The sequence below is a fragment of the Oncorhynchus gorbuscha genome, linkage group LG07, assembly GCF_021184085.1.
Source record: "Oncorhynchus gorbuscha isolate QuinsamMale2020 ecotype Even-year linkage group LG07, OgorEven_v1.0, whole genome shotgun sequence".
NCBI classification, from domain to species: domain Eukaryota; kingdom Metazoa; phylum Chordata; class Actinopteri; order Salmoniformes; family Salmonidae; genus Oncorhynchus; species Oncorhynchus gorbuscha.
Genome location: NC_060179.1, coordinates 13,890,619 through 13,908,681, shown reverse-complemented (window position 1 = coordinate 13,908,681; position 18,063 = coordinate 13,890,619). Strand labels below are relative to the sequence as shown.

Genomic DNA, 18,063 nt, shown 5'->3' with positions numbered 1-18,063 from the left:
GAGACTGCTCTTCTCTGTATCACGGAGGCGCTCCGCACTGCTAAAGCTAACTCTCTCTCCTCTGCTCTCATCCTTCTAGACCTATCGGCTGCCTTCGATACTGTGAACCATCAGATCCTCCTCTCCACCCTCTCAGCGTTGGGCATCTCCGGCGCGGACCACGCTTGGATTGCGTCCTACCTGACAGGTCGCTCCTACCAGGTGGCGTGGCGAGAATCTGTCTCCTCACCACGCGCTCTCACCACTGGTGTCCCCCAGGGCTCTGTTCTAGGCCCTCTCCTATTCTCGCTATACACCAAGTCACTTGGCTCTGTCATAACCTCACATGGTCTCTCCTATCATTGCTATGCAGACGACACACAATTAATCTTCTCCTTTCCCCCTTCTGATGACCAGGTGGCAAATCGCATCTCTGCATGTCTGGCAGACATATCAGTGTGGATGACGGATCACCACCTCAAGCTGAACCTCGGCAAGACGGAGCTGCTCTTCCTCCCGGGGAAGGACTGCCCGTTCCATGATCTCGCCATCACGGTTGACAACTCCATTGTGTCCTCCTCCCAGAGCGCTAAGAACCTTGGCGTGATCCTGGACAACACCCTGTCGTTCTCAACTAACATCAAGGCGGTGGCCCGTTCCTGTAGGTTCATGCTCTACAACATCCGCAGAGTACGACCCTGCCTCACACAGGAAGCGGCGCAGGTCCTAATCCAGGCACTTGTCATCTCCCGTCTGGATTACTGCAACTCGCTGTTGGCTGGGCTCCCTGCCTGTGCCATTAAACCCCTACAACTCATCCAGAACGCCGCAGACGGTCTGGTGTTCAACCTTCCCAAGTTCTCTCACGTCACCCCGCTCCTCCGCTCTCTCCACTGGCTTCCAGTTGAAGCTCGCATCCGCTACAAGACCATGGTGCTTGCCTACGGAGCTGTGAGGGGAACGGCACCTCAGTACCTCCAGGCTCTGATCAGGCCCTACACCCAAACAAGGGCACTGCGTTCATCCACCTCTGGCCTGCTCACCTCCCTACCACTGAGGAAGTACAGTTCCCGCTCAGCCCAGTCAAAACTGTTCGCTGCTCTTACCCCCCAACGGTGGAACAAACTCCCTCACGACGCCAGGACAGAGGAGTCAATCACCACCTTCCGGAGACACCTGAAACCCCACCTCTTTAAGGAATACCTAGGATAGGATAAGTAATCCTTCTCACCCACCCCCCCTTTAAGATTTAGATGCACTATTGTAAAGTGACTGTTCCACTGGATGTCATAAGGTGAATGCACCAATTTGTAAGTCGCTCTGGATAAGAGCGTCTGCTAAATGACTTAAATGTAAATGTATGTTATTAACACTCTGATAGACCTAGACTCATGTTATTAACACTCTGACAGACCTGGACTCATGTTATTAACACTCTGACAGACCTAGACTTGTGTTATTAACACTCTGACAGACCTAGACTCATGTTATTAACACTCTGACAGACCTAGACTCATGTTATTAACACTCTGACAGACCTAGACTCATGTTATTAACACTCTGACAGACCTAGACTCATGTTAGTAACACTCTGACAGACCTAGACTCATGTTATTAACACTCTGACAGACCTAGACTCATGTTATTAACACTCTGACAGACCTAGACTCATGTTATTAACACTCTGACAGACCTAGACTCATGTTAGTAACACTCTGAGAGACCTAGACTTGTGTTATTAACACTCTGACAGACCTAGACTCATGTTATTAACACTCTGACAGACCAGGACTCATGTTATTAACACTCTGTCAGACCTGGACTCATGTTATGCAAGATGGCACCGATAGACATGGTCGACCTGTTCATGGATCCTATGCAACTTTGCAGTATTTTTTGTTTTGTTTGTTATTGCACTACTCATGGTGTGATTGTGGTAACATACAGAAACTGAAATAATTTTGTTAACCCAACCTAGAATACCTCACAATCAAATGCCGACCACATGACCTCCCGAGATAATAATCTTCGGTCATCGTCACAGCCGTGTATATTCCCCCTCAAGCCGGTACCACAACAGCTATCAAGGAACTACACTGGACTGTGCAAACTGGAAACCGTTCAGCATGTGACCCGTTTCAGATAACTAGGTGTATGTCACGTTTCACAACTTCACATGAGAGCCGTTTGAACGGAAACAATTTTTTGGAAGAAATGCCTTCTCGAACGTGTGAACTTTTATGTGCCTTAATATCAAACTTTTAAGCCATCTGTAAAAACAAATAAAATAGTTAAATTACGAGTTTAGTTGGTTTTGCCACAGAGAAAGTCGGCACCCTTCCCCTTAGCCATGATTGGCTGAGATAATGAGTGAGATGGAACCGCCAACAGATGAGTTTGGATTGGTCTGCCATATAGCACGCTTCTGTCTATTTGAGATGGTCAGTATGTCCAGTTAATCCTGTCTAATGTGGCTTTCTTAAAAATGTACAGTGTAGTAAAACTACATAAGTGTTACTATTCAGTTTCTGGAGGACCGAGTTTTGAAATCAGTGGAATTCGAGTAAGATAGCTAATGTTTTGGAGAAAACACCTGTCTCCAGATTACATATTCAAACTAAGGGCAACCATGGCATCTGACGGGAGACATGTCCAGCCATGTTGTATACAGGTAAGATTGTCTAGCTAGCTACATTTTCAGATATTACACGTTTCTAATTATGACAGAAAGTGGTGTATGATCTTATTATCCATATCTCAGAGCCATTTGCTTGACTAGTTATAGCCTAATGTTAGCTAGCTAACATTGAACCTGGTTGTTTAGCTACCTGCAGACTCATACAGGGTAGTAACGTTATGAGTTGGGATTGTGGTTAATTGTTTACCTAGCTAGCTAGCTAGCTACATGTCTCAGCAAAAGACTCTCGTCTCTGTGCCAGATTGCAGAATAACTGAATTTACGAAATCTCAACACCTGTTGAATACGGTCAGTGTCAGTAAATGTTTGCAAAAAAGCATAATTAAATTGTTGCCAGCAGCAAAGTTACAGTCACCAACGCTTCTGGATAACATGAAAACAGCCTAACCAGCTCTGCTAAGGTGAGTAAAATGTTCAGAGTGGGGTGTTATCTCATTTGTGTCTGGAAGTAGCTAGCAAGCTAGCCAATGTTAGCCAGTTAGCTTGGGTGCTTGACTGCCGTTGTGAGGTCAGAACATCAAACCTACTCCTCGACCAACGCTTCTGGATAACATGAAAACAGCCTAACCAGCTCTGCTAAGGCGAGTAAAATGTTCAGAGTGGGGTGTTATCTCATTTGTGTCTGGAAGTAGCTAGCAAGCTATCCAATGTTAGCCAGTTAGCTTGGTTGCTTGACTGCCGTTGTGAGGTCAGAACATCAACCCTACTCCTCGGCCAGAGAGTCCAGCGTTACGCTCTGAACACTCCGAGAGTAAAACGCTGTGAATTCACAAATGGACAATCTGACAGCACAGTTGCAGTCACCAACGCTCTGGATAACATAACAGCCTAACCAGCTCTACTAGGGCGAGTAATGTTCAGTTAGCTGTTCTCTAATTTGTGTCTGGAAGTAGCTAGCAAATTAGCTTGGGTACTTGACTGTTGTTGTTAGTACAGAACACTCAGATCAACCTTTAAGAGATGGGTGGGGTTATAGCTTAAGAGGGTGTGGATGATGTTGAATGGGTGTAGACAAAGAAGGGCTCTCCAATGTTCCTCAACTGTAGTGCATGATACACAGTGTTGTAGCTCTGAATCTCTACTTCTACCCATTGTAAAAAAAACACCATTTCAAATTGTAACGGCTTTCTTCCGTTGAAGGAGAGTCGGACCAAAATGCAGCGTGGTTAGTTCGATACATCTTTAATTAATAAAAAAACACGAACAATACAAAAACAACAAACGGAATGTGAAAACCTATACAGCCTATCTGGTGACTACAAACACATAGACAGGAACAATCACCCACAACATACTCAAAGAATATGGCTGCCTAAATATGGTTCCCAATCAGAGACAACGATAATCACCTGACTCTGATTGAGAACCGCCTCAGGCAGCCATAGACTATGCTAGACACCCCACAAAAACCCCATGACAAAAACGCACCACAAAACCCATGTCACACCCTGGCCTGACCAAATAAATGAAGACAAACATACATTACTTTGACCAGGGCGTGACACAAATGTTGCTACATTGACCAATTTGAGCCGGTCGGTCACATATCTTGAGGCCGCATTTATTGTAGCTGGGGACTTTAATAAAGGAAATCTGAGGAAACGCTACTGAAGTTTTATCAGCACATTGTCTGAGGCACTCGCACATCAAAAACTCTCCCTCACCCTCCCTTTGGCAAATCAGATCATACCTCCATCCTGCTCCTCCTTTTCTATAGGCAGACACTCAAACAGGAAGTACCGTGGTAAGGATTGTTCAACGCTGGTCTGACCAATTGTAATCCATGCTTGGATTGTTTTGATCACGTGACTGGGATATGTTCCAGGTTGCCTCTGAGAATAACATGGAAGTATACATTGACACGGTGTCTGAGCTCATCAGGAAATGTATAGGAGATGTTGTTCCCACTGTGACGCACAAAACTGAAAGCGCAAACCACCGTATTTGACCACAGGAAGGTGACTGGGAATATGGTTGAGTACAAACAGTCCAGTTATGCCCTTCGTAAAGCAATCAAACAGGCAAAACATCAGCACAGAGACAAATTAGAGTTGCAATTCAACGTCTCAGACACGAGACATATGTGGCAGGGACTCCAGGCAATCACAGATTATAAAGGGAAAACCAGCCAAGTCGCAGCCACTGACGTCTTGATCCCGGACAAGCTAAACACCTTCTTCACCTGCTTCAAGGAAAACACAGTGCCGACGACGCGGGCCACCAACGCTTCCGTGGACTGTGAGCTCTCGTTCTCCGTGGCCGACGTAAGACATTTAAGCGTGTTAACCATGGCAAGGCTGCCAGCCCAGACGGTTACCATAGTGGCGTCCTCAGAGCATGCACAGACCAGCTGGCTGGAGTGTTTATGGACATATTCAATCTCTCCCTATCCCAGTCTGCTGTCCCCACTTGCTTCAAGATGTACACCATTATTCCTGTGCCCAAGAAAGTGAAGGTAACTGAACTAAATGAATATCGCCCCGTCGCACTCACTACTGTCATCATGAAGTGCTTTGACAGGCGAATTAAGGATTATATCACCACCACCTTACCCGACACCATAGACGCACTGCAATTTGCATACCTCCCCATTAGATTCACGGATGACGCAATCGCCATCACACTGCACACTGTCCTACCCCATCTGGACAAGAGGAATACCTATGTAAGAATGCTGTTCATTGCACACCCAATTGCATCTGTGGTAACCAATCAGGAGATGTCGCAGTCATTCCACCTGTTCAAAGGCTGCCGACAGGGGTGCCCTATTTCGCCTGCTCTCTTCGCTATTGCCATGGAACCCCTTGGTACTCTCATTCGTACCAACATAGCTCTCGTTAAAATAAAAGACACACAGCACAAAATGTCCATCTTTGCAGTCAATGTTATTTTGTTTTTATCCTAAAGCTTCTATTCCCCTTTACTTAACTTGATAAATACATTTGTCTCCTTCTCTGGCTACAAATAAAGGTGAAATAAAAACAAGATAAACTGTCAGAAAGGCGAATTGATGCCGATATCACGGCCTGTGGATATGCAATTTCTGTAGTCTTCCCCATTTAGAACAGTGATGGACAAGTTCACAAGCTTTGGCATCGTAGTGACGAGAAAACTTGATCAGCTATTTATAACGAATTGGGACATGCGAATGGATCAGCTTAGACAAAATATAGATTTTTGGGAAAACTCTAGCTATCTCCTTGGTTGGTCGTATAAACGCTATTAAAATGGTTGTCCTACACAGGTTTCTTTACCTCTTCCAATGTCTACCCAATTTCATACCACAAAGCTATTTTAAGAAACTGGATTCCATAGTCATTTCATTCTAATGGGACAACAAGGCAGACATAATTTAAAATAAGCATTTATGCAAGTACAGGGGGGATGGTGGGCCTCCTCACTTTAAACTGTATTATAGGGCTGCTAATCTGAACATTGTGTCTTTCTGGAGGGAATGTTTACCTGGGATGCAACAGAATGATATGCCTTCATGGCTTTTGATTGAGCAGGCCTCCTATCAACGTTTCTCACTCCCTACACTTGCCCAGCATATGTGGAAAAAGCCAGTTATGACTCTAATCCAGTCATTTGTCACACTCTTAGGATCTGGAAACAGATGAGGTATTTACTTAATATTTTCACAGTATACATGGACAACCCAATTTGCCTGAATCATGCTTTCTACCCTGAATTTGGATGATATGCTGTTTTCACAGTGGAGAAAGAAGGGGCTCACAACAATCAATCATTTATACATTGATGGTCATTTACAGTAGCTTCATTTCAACAATTACAGGGTAAGTTTATTACAGGTTTAACATGCCAACAACACATTTTTTCAGATACCTCCAAATCAGGAATTTCTCAAGGACACATATCCCACAGTATGGCATTAAGCCAAATAGTCCTATATTAGATAGCTTGATCCTTGTCAAACCCCATTCAAAAGGGTCGGTCTCTAGACTGCATGATGTGCTACAGGCCCACATAGAGGTATCCACAGACACCATTAAAAGGGCTTGGGAACAAGAACTCTCAGATGAGGACTGGGTAGAAGCTCTCAGGAATATAAACCACAGTTCAGTGAATGGCAGACACAACCTTGTACAGTTTAAGGTGATACACAGGTTACATTACTCAAAAATGAAACTGCATAAAATATTCCCGGACACCTCACCACTGTGTGGGAGGTGCAAGCAGGATGAGGGGATTTTGACCCACTTCTTTTTGGACATGTCCTGAGTTACATGTTTACTGGGCTCTCCTTTTTGATGACTTATCTAAAGCCTTTGATAGAGTTCTAGCCCCAGACCCATTGATTGCTCTGTTTGGTACAGTTGATGGGAATAACCAGGAAGGGAAGGCTGTCTCTCTTTGTAGTCTATTAGCCAAATTGGAGACTGTACCATTGAAATGTGGTTACGAGACGTAGGGAATGTAATACATATGGAAAAGATTCGATACAATACCTCCAATAGAAGTCCAATGTTTTACAAAATATGTCAGCAGATACTGGATAAATGGTCTAGTGCCGCTTCATAACTGGGTTGATGATCTGCTGCTACTCTGTGCTGTACACCACTCAATATTAATATTTGGCTTAACTACACTGCATGTAATGACTATATCCTGTCTTCGTATAATATGTATCACCTAATAAGACTTCTTTCTTTCTTATTTTTGTGTGTGAGTTGAGTGTTGTTTAGTCCTCTAAATGTGCCATCCCATGCAACAGTACAATGAATGTCAATGTTTGTATCTCTGTTTTTCATTATTTATTTTTGTTGGAAAATAATCAACAAATTATTTAAAAAATGAAATGCTGTTCATTGACTAGAGCTCAGCTTTCAACACCATAGTGCCCTCCAAGCTCATCATGAAGCTCAGGGCCCTGGGTTTGAACCCAGAGGTGGTTGCCCACTTTACCGAGGTGGTAAAGGTAGACAACAGCACCTTGTGCTCCCTGTTCACCCATGGCTGCATGGCCACGCACATCTCCAACTTGATCATCAAGTTTGCAGAGGACATAACAGCGGGTAGGCCTGATGACCAACAATGACGAGACAGCCTTTACATTTATTTCACCTTTATTTAACCAGGTAGGCCAGTTGAGAACACCTTTATTTCACCAGGTAGGCCAGTTGAGAACACCTTTATTTCACTAGGTAGGCCAGTTGAGAACAAGTTCTCATTTACAACTGAGACCTGGTCAAGATAAAGCAAAGCGGTGCGACAAAACAACAACACAGAGTTACACATAAACAAACGTACAGTCAATAACACAATAGAAAAATCTAATTACAGTGTGTGCAAATGTAGAAGAGTAGGGAGGCCCGGCAATAGGCCATGGAGGTGAAATAATTACAATTTAGCATTAATACTGGAGTGATAGATGTTTAGATGATGATGTGCAAGTAGAGATACTGGGGTGCTAAAGAGCAAGAGGATAAGTAACAATATGGGGATGAGGTAGTTGGGTGGGCTATTTACAGATTGGCTGTGTACAGGTACAGTGATCGGTAAGCTGCTCTGACAGCTGATGCTTAAAGTTAGGGAAGGAGATATAAGTCTCCAGTTTCAGTGATTTTTATAATTTGTTCCAGTTATTGGCAGCAGAGAATTGGAAGGAAAGGAGGATGATAAATTCATTAATTTCTTTGAGGAAAAGATCATGATCATTAGAAAGCAAATTACGGACTCCTCTTTAAATCTGCTTATTCCTCCAAAGCTCAGTTGTCCTGAGTCTGCACAACTCTGCCAGGACCGATGATCAAGAGAGACACTGAAGTTCTTTAGTAATATTTCTCTTGACACATTGATGAAAATAATCAATGCCTCTAAACCTTCAAGCTGCACATATTGGACCCTATTCTATCTAAACTACTGAAAGAGATGCTTCCTGTGCTTGGCCCTCCTATGTTGAACATAATAAACAGCTCTCTATCCACCGGATGTGTACCAAACTCACTAAAAGTGGCAGTAATAAAGCCTCTCTTGAAAAAGCCAAACCTTGACCCAGAAAATATAAAAAATTATCGGCCTATATCGAATCTCTCATTCCTCTCAAAATTAAAGAAAAAAAGCTGTTGCGCAGCAACTTACTGCCTTCCTGAAGGCAAACAATGTATACAAAATGCTTCAGTCTGGATTTACACCCCATCATAGCACTGAGACGGCACTTGTGAAGGTGGTGAATTACCTTTTAATGGCATCAGACCGAGGCTCTGCATCTGTCCTCGTGCTCCTAGAACTTAGTGCTGCTTTTGATACCATCGATCACCACATTCTTTTGGAGAGATTGGAAACCCAAATTGGTCTCCACGGACTAGTTCTGGCCTGGTTTAGAACTTATGTTGAATCTAACAATTAATCTTGATGGTTGTACAGTCATCTCAAATAAAATTGTGAAGGACCTCTATGTTACTCTGGACCCTAATCTCTCTTTTGACAAACATATCTTGACTGTTTCAAGGATAGCTTTTTTTCTACTCTCTTATCCGGTGTCCTGTGTGAATTTAAGTATGCTTTCTCTAATTCTCTCTCTGTTTTTCTCTTTCTTTCTCTCTTTCTCTCTTTATTTCTCTCTCTCGGAGGACCTGAGCCCATAGGACCATGCCTCAGGACTACCTGGCCTGATGACCCCTTGCTGTCCCCAGTCCAACTGGCCGTGCTGCTGCTCCAGTTTCAACTGTTTTGCCTGAGGCTGTGGAACCCTGACCTGTTTACCGGACGTGCTACCTGTCCCAGACCTGCTATTTCCAACTCTCTAGAGACAGCAGGAGCAGTAGAGATACTCTTAATGATCGGCTATGAAAAGCCAACTGACATTTACTCCTGAGGTGCTGACCTGTGTCACCCTCGACAACTACTGTGATTATTATTATTTGACACTGCTGGTCATCTATGAACATTTGAACATCTTGGCAATGTTCTGTTATAATCTCCACCCGGCACAGTCAGAAGAGGACTGGCCACCCCTCATAGCCTGGTTCCTCTCTAGGTCTCCTCCAAGGTTCTGGCCTTTCTAGGGAGGTTTCCCTAGCCACTGTGCTTCTACGCCTGCATTGCTTGCTGTTTGGGTTTTTCGGGGTTTTGTGACATCAGCTGATGGTAGAAGGGTTTTATAAATATATTTGATTGATTTGGCAGCCAAAGAAAGAGTTAGCTTCGGGGATGACCAGTGAAATATACCTGCTGGAGTACCATGCTATCCGTGGGTGTTGCTATGGTGACCAGTGAGCTGAGATAAGGTGGGGCTTTACCTAGCATAGACCCGTAGATGACCTGGAGCCAGTGGGTTTGGCGACGAATATGTAGTGGGGGCCAGCAAACGAGAGCATACATGTCACAGTGGTGGGTAGTATATGAGGCTTTGGTGACAAAACGGATGGCACTATGATAGACTATCTTCAATTTGCTGAGTGTTGGAGGATATTTTGTAAATGACATCGCAGAAGTCAAGGACCAGTAGAATAGTCAGTTGAGTGAAGGAAGCTTTGTTGCAAAATAGGAAGCCAATTCTAAGTTTAATTTTGGATTGGAAATGCTTAGTGTGAGTCTGGAAGGAGAGTTTACAGTCTAACCAGACACCTAGGTATTTGTAGTTGTCCACATATTCTAAGTCAGAACCGTCCAGAGTAGTGATGCTAGTCGGGAGGGAGGGTGCAGGCAGCAATCGGATGAGGAGCATGCACTTAGTTTTACTTGACCAATAAAATGTGACATGATATGATTCACACACACACACACACACACACACACACACACACACACACACACACACACACACACACACACACACACACACACACACACACACACACACACACACACACACACACACACACACACACACACACACACACACACACACACACACACACACACACACACACACACACACACACACACACACACACACACACACACACACACACACACACACACAGTTTGGAATATGTTCAGTGTGTGTTGGTGTTAGAGGAAGCGACAGATCCTTTCCTTTGTAACATTGACAAGTTCCCTGCCCCATGCAGAGAAGAGCAAGATGGTGTGTCTCCTTTCATCCAGACAGAGAGAGATGGAGGAAGAGAGAATGAGTGGGTGGATGAGGTAGAAAGAGGAGGAGGGAAGGAGAGAGGAGAGGAGGAGGAGGGAAGGGGAGAGGAGAAGAGGAGGAGGGAAGGAGAGAGGAGAAGAGGAGGGAAGGAGAGAGGAGGGGAGGAGGGAAGGAGAGAGGGGAAAATTAGACAGCTGCTATAAAGGAGAAGGGGGAGGAGAAGGAGGGGAAGGTGTCGGAAGAGGGGAGGACGGAGGGGAATAGGAAAAGGGGGTGGAAGAGGAGGAGGGAAGGAGAGAGGAGAAAATGAGATAGCTGCTATGAAGGAGAAGGGGGAGGAGGAGAAAGAGGAGGGGGAGGAGGGGAACGAGGAGGGTGGAGGAGTAGGAAGAGGAGGAGGATGAGGAAAAGGGGGAGGAAGAGGGGGAGGAGGGTGGAGGAGTAGGAAGAGGAGGAGGATGAGGATGAGGAAGAGGGGGAGGAGGAGGGGGAGGATGGTGAAGGAGTAGGAAGAGGAGGAGGATGAGGAAGAGGGGGAGGAGGAGGGGGAGGAGGGTGGAGGAGTAGGAAGAGGAGGAGGATGAGGAAGAGAGGGAGAAGGAGGGGGAGGAGGAGAATGAAAAGTTATATCTAGTCAGTCACTCCATGGTTGTTTCCCAGGCATGTACCTACAGTTGAAGTCTGAAGTTTACATACACTTATGTTGGAGTCATTATGTTGGAGTCTAAGGTCTAGGAGCACGAGGCTCTGCATCTGTCCTCATGCTCCTAGACCTTAGTGCTGCTTTTGATACCATCGATCACCACATTCTTTTGGAGAGATTGGAAACCCAAATTGGTCTACACGGACATGTTCTGGCCTGGTTTAGGTCTTATCTGTCGGAAAGATATCAGTTTGTCTCTGTGAATGGTTTGTCCTCTGACAAATCAACTGTACATTTCGGTGTTCCTCAAGGTTCTGTTTTAGGACCACTATTGTTTTCACTATATATTTTACCTCTTGGGGATGTTATCAAAACATAATGTAAACTTTCACTGCTATGCGGATGACACACAGCTGTACATTTCAATGAAACATGGTGAAGCACCAAAATTGCCCTCGCTAGAAGCATGTGTTTCAGACATAAGGAAGTGGATGGCTGCAAACTTTCTACTATTAAAACAAAACAGAGATGCTTGTTCTAGGTCCCAAGAAACAAAGAGATCTTCTGTTGAATCTGACAATTAATCTTAATGGTTGTACAGTCGTCTCAAATAAAACTGTGAAGGACCTCGGCGTTACTCTGGACCCTGATCTCTCTTTTGAAGAACATATCAAGACCATTTCGAGGACAGCTTTTTTCCATCTACGTAACATTGCAAAAATCAGAAACTTTCTGTCCAAAAATGATGCAGAAAAAAAAGTTAATCCATGCTTTTGTCACTTCTAGGTTAGACTACTGCAATGCTCTATTTTCCGGCTACCTGGATAAAGCACTAAATAAACTTCAGTTAGTGCTAAATACGGCTGCTAGAATCCTGACTAGAACCAAAAAATTTGATCATATTACTCCAGTGCTAGCCTCTCTACACTGGCTTCCTGTCAAAGCAAGGGCTGATTTCAAGGTTTTACTGCTAACCTACAAAGCATTACATGGGCTTGCTCCTACCTACCTCTCTGATTTGGTCCTGCCGTACATACCTATAACGTACGCTACGGTCACAAGACGCAGGCCTCCTAATTGTCCCTAGAATTTCTAAGCAAACAGCTGGAGGCAGGGCTTTCTCCTATAGAGCTCCATTTTTATGGAACGGTCTGCCTACCCATGTCAGAGAAACAGGTCTCAACCTTTAAGTCTTTACTGAAGACTCATCTCTTCAGTGGGTCATATGATTGAGTGTAGTCTGGCCCAGAGTGGGAAGGTGAACGGAAGGCTCTGGAGCAACGAACCGCCCTTGCTGTCTCTGCCTGGCCGGTTCCCCGTTTTCCACTGGGATTCTCTGCCTCTAACCCTGTTACGGGGGGCTGAGTCACTGGCTTGCTGGGGCTCTCTCGAGCCGTCCCTGGGGGGATGCGTCACCTGGGTGGGTTGATTCACTGTTGTGGTCGGCCTGTCTGGGTTCCCCCCCACCCCTTGGGTTGTACCGTGTCGGAGATCTTTGTGGGCTATACTGGCCTTGTCTCAGGATGGTAAGTTGGTGGTTGAAGATTTCCCTCTAGTGGTGTGGGGGCTGTGCTTTGGCAAAGTGGGTGGGGTTATATCCTTCCTGTTTGGCCCTGTCCGGGGTGTCCTCGGATGGGGCCACAGTGTCTCCTGACCCCTCCTGTCTCAGCCTCCAGTATTTATGCTGCAGTAGTTTATGTGTCGGGGGGCTAGGGTCAGTTTGTTTATCTGGAGTACTTCTCCTGTCCTATTCGGTGTCCTGTGTAAATCTAAGTGTGCGTTCTCTAATTCTCTCCTTCTCTCTTTCTTTCTCTCTCTCGGAGGACCTGAGCCCTAGAACCATGCCCCAGGACTACCTGACATGATGACTTCTTGCTGTCCCCAGTCCACCTGGCCATGCTGCTGCTCCAGTTTCAACTGGCCTGGGCCCTAGGACCATGTCCCAGGACTACCTGACATGAGGACTCCTTGCTGTCCCCAGTCCACCTGGCCATGCTCCTGCTCCAGTTTCAACTGTTCTGCCTTACTATTATTCAACCATGCTGGTCATTTATGAACATTTGAACATCTTGGCCACGTTCTGTTATAATCTCCACCTGGCACAGCCAGAGAGGACTGGCCACCCCAATATGCTCTCTCTAATTCTCTCTTTCTTTCTCTCAGAAGGAGGACCTGAGCCCTAGGACCGTGCCCCAGGACTACCTGACATGATGGCTCCTTGCTGTCCCCAGTCCATCTGACTGTGCTGCTGCTCCAGTTTCAACTGTTCTGCCTTATTATTATTTGACCATGCTGGTCATTTATGAACATTTGAACATCTTGGTCATGTTCTGTTATAATCTCTACCCGGCACAGCCAGAAGAGGACTGGCCACCCCACATAGCCCGGTTCCTCTCTAGGTTTCTTCCTAGGTTTTGGCCTTTCTAGGGAGTTTTTCCTAGCCACCGTGCTTTTACACCTGCATTGTTTGCTGTTTGGGGTTTTAGGCTGGGTTTCTGTACAGCACTTTGAGATATCAGCTGATGTACGAAGGGCTATATAAATAAATTTGATTTGATTTGATTTGATTTGAGTCTAGGTCTGTCAGAGTGTTAATAACATGAGTCTAGGTCTGTCAGAGTGTTAATAACATGAGTCTAGGTCTGTCAGAGTGTTAATAACATGAGTCTAGGTCTGTCAGAGTGTTAATAACATGAGTCTAGGTCTATCAGAGTGTTAATAACATGAGTCTAGGTCTGTCAGAGTGTTAATAACATGAGTCCTGGTCTGTCAGAGTGTTAATAACATGAGTCTAGGTCTGTCAGAGTGTTACTAACATGAGTCTAGGTCTGTCAGAGTGTTAATAACATGAGTTTAGGTCTGTCAGAGTGTTAATAACATGAGTCTAGGTCTGTCAGAGTGTTAATAACATGAGTCCTGGTCTGTCAGAGTGTTAATAACAGGAGTCTAGGTCTGTAACATTTTAATAAATCAAATCGAATCACATTTTATTGGTTTGCAAACACATATTTAGCAGATGCTATTGCAAGTGTACCAAATGCTTGTGTTCCTCGATAAAAAAATAAAAACGTTTTAGAATAAGACTAACGTAACAAAATGTGGAAAAAGTCAAGGGGTCTGAATACTTTCTGAATGCACTGTATACTATTTTATCTGCGTTTTCTTCATAGACACTACATTGTCTATCCACATACTGTCCATATTGTCTACACATCCCAGTAGATATATCATCTGGACTCTGACATTGCTCGTCCTAATATTTATTTCATTCCATTTATTTATATATTATTTTAGATGAGTGTCTATTGTAGTGTATTGTTAGATATTACTGTGCTGTTCGGGGCTTGGAACACAAGCATTTATCTACATCCACAATCACATATTCTAAATATGTGTATGCAACCAATAAAATGTGATATGATATGATTTACACACACACACTCACTTTTACACACACTTACTGTACACACACACACACACACACGCGCGCGCACGCACGCACGCACGCACGCACGCACGCACGCACGCACACACACACACACACACACACACACACACACACACACACACACACACAGTTTGGAATATGTTCAGTGTGTGTTGGTGTTAGAGGAAGCGACAGATCCTTTCCTTTGTAACATTGACAAGTTCCCTGCCCCATGCAGAGAAGAGCAAGATGGTGTGTCTCCTTTCATCCAGACAGAGAGAGGTGGAGGAAGAGAGAATGAGTGGGTGGATGGGGTAGAAAGAGGAGGAGGGAAGGAGAGAGGAGAGGAGGAAGGAAGGAGAGAGGAGAGGAGGAGGGAAGGAGAGAGGAGAGGAGGAGGGAAGGAGAGAGGAGAAGAGGAGGGAAGGAGATGGGGAGGGGGAGGAGGGGGAGGAGGAGGAAGAGGAGGTGGGGGAGGAGAGAGTAGGGAAGGAGAGAGAGAAAATGAGACATCTGCTATGAAGGAGGAGGAGGAGGAAGAGGGGGAAGAGGAGGAGGATCGAAGGAAGGAGAGAGGGAGACAGTGAGAGCTGCTATGAAGGAGGATGGGGGAGGTAGAGGAGGGGGAGGAGGGAAGAGGAGGGAAGAGGAGGAGGAAAGGAGAGAGGAGAAAATGAGATTGCTGCTATGAAGGTGGTTATGACTACATCTCCTCAAAACTTAAATCAGCACCGGTCCTTCGGTCAGGTGTGTTTGGTCTCAGGAGGCCAATGAGATGGACAGTCCAATAACACAGCTATCGCATGTCTGTCAGAGTGTTACTAACATGAGTCTAGGTCTGTCAGAGTGTTAATAACATGAGTCTAGGTCTGTCAGAGTGTTAATAACATGAGTCTAGGTCTGTCAGAGTGTTAATAACATGAGTCTAGGTCTGTCAGAGTGTTAATAACATGAGTCTAGGTCTGTCAGAGTGTTAATAACATGAGTCTAGGTCTGTCAGAGTGTTAATAACATGAGTCTAGGTCTGTCAGAGTGTTAATAACATGAGTCTAGGTCTGTCAGAGTGTTAATAACATGAGTCTAGGTCTGTCAGAGTGTTAATAACAGGAGTCTAGGTCTGTCAGAATGTTAATAACATGAGTCTAGGTCTGTCAGAGTGTTAATAACATGAGTCTAGGTCTGTCAGAGTGTTAATAACATGAGTCTAGGTCTGTCAGAGTGTTAATAACATGAGTCCTGGTCTGTCAGAGTGTTAATAACATGAGTCTAGGTCTGTCAGAGTGTTAATAACAGGAGTCTAGGTCTGTCAGAATGTTAATAACATGAGTCTAGGTCTGTCAGAGTGTTAATAACATGAGTCTAGGTCTGTCAGAGTGTTAATAACATGAGTCTAGGTCTGTCACAATGCTAATAAATCAAATCAATCAAATTGTATTGACTTGCATACACATATTTAGCAGTTGGAGTATATGGAGTATATATATATATACTCAAATATATATATATATATATATATGTATATATGTATATATATATATATTCATTTCACATGAATGCTAGCATATGTATATATATATATATACTACCGTTCAAAAGTTTGGGGTAATTTCGAAATGTCCTTGTTTTTCAAAGAAAGGCATATTTTTTAACCATTAAAATAACATAAAATTGATCAGAAATACAGTGTAAACATTGTTAATGTTATAAATGACAGTATAGTTTAGCTGGAAACGGCAGATTTTTGATGGAATATCTACATTGGTGTAGAGAGATCCATTATCAGCAACCATCACTCCTGTGTTCCAATGTCACGTTGTGTTAGCTAATCCAAGTTTAGCATTTTAAAAGGCTAATTGATAATAAAAAAATTTTTTTGCAATTATGTTAGCACAGATGAATACTGTTGTTCTGATTAAATAAGCAATAAACCTGGCCTTCTTTAGACTAGTTGAGTATCTGGAGCATCAGCATTTATGGGTTCGATTACAGGCTCAAAATGGCCAGAAAAAAAGACCTTTCCTCTGAAACATATCAGTCTATTCTTGTTCTGAGAAATGAGGGCTATTCCATGCAGGAAAGAAAGTGATCAAGTGTTTTATAAGTACTACAGTCAATGTGATGGTAAAACTTCGGTAAAGATTTGCTTTATTGAAGTCCCCAGCTACAATAAATGTGGCCTCAGGCTATGCGGTTTCCAGTTTGCACAAAGTCTAATGTCGTTCCTTGAGAGCTGTCGTGGTATTGGCTTGAGGGGGAATATACACGGCTGTGACGATGACTGAATATAGTTCCCTCAGGAGGTAATGCGGTCGGCATTTGATTGTGAGGTATTCTAGGTTGGGTTAACAAAAGGATTTCAGTTGCTGTATGTTACCACAATCACTCCATGATTAGTTAATCATGAAACATACACCTCTGCCTTTCCTTTTCCTGTTGAGCTCTTTATTCCTGTCAGCGCAATGTACTGAGAACCCAACTGGCTGTATGGACGGGGACAGTACGGGGACGGGGACATCTGGAGAGAGCCCTGATTCTGCGAAACAGAGTATGTTACAATCCCTGGTGTCACTCTGGAAGGAGATCCTCGCCCTGAGCTTGTCTACTTTATTGTTCGACAACTGAATGTTAGCGAGTAATATAGCTGTAATATAGTAATATGCCAGTTACCGCTGCTCTGATATCCAAAAGTTAAGTTTGGACTGTATGTAATAACTCAAAAAACATTGTGAGCTAATAATGTGAGAAATAAATATATACATTCTGCAAAGTTTCTTAGGAGCCAGGAACCAGGTGACCATTTCTATCGGCGCCATCTTGTAATCAACATCTTGCGCTCCAATTCAACAGCACCTAGTTTTCTTTGATTCAACTGAACAACCATAGTCAGTGAAGTGTGAAAGAAGTGACAGAGAAAGTTGATTAATATTACAATTAGTTAAATCTGAAACAACTTTACAGCAAAAGAGGTCAACATGACTTGACCTGATATTTTACTTCTGCTAGGAGCTCTGTAACACTCCTTTAATTCTCTCTTTATTTTGTTCTCTAGCCCTCTATCCCTGTTCCCTCATTCATTAATACAAGGAGAGGAAGGAAGCCTGAGGGTGGTCTCACAGAGAGCTAAGCCATGGCACTGCCACTAATTTACACAATTACACACACACTTTACCTCTCCCTCTCCCTCTCCCTCTCCCTCTCTCTCTGTCTCCCTCTATCTCTGTCTCCCTCTCTCTCTGTCTCCCTCTCCCTCTCTCTCT

The 18,063-nt window shown here is 44.1% G+C and overlaps 1 protein-coding gene across 1 annotated transcript in view; it reads right to left on the bottom strand.

Moving 5' to 3' along the window:
- The window catches only part of LOC124039498 (contactin-associated protein-like 2), a 424,109-nt gene that overhangs the window by 281,537 nt on the left and 124,509 nt on the right, over positions 1-18,063 (bottom strand). The gene's annotated exons all lie outside the window — the stretch shown is intronic.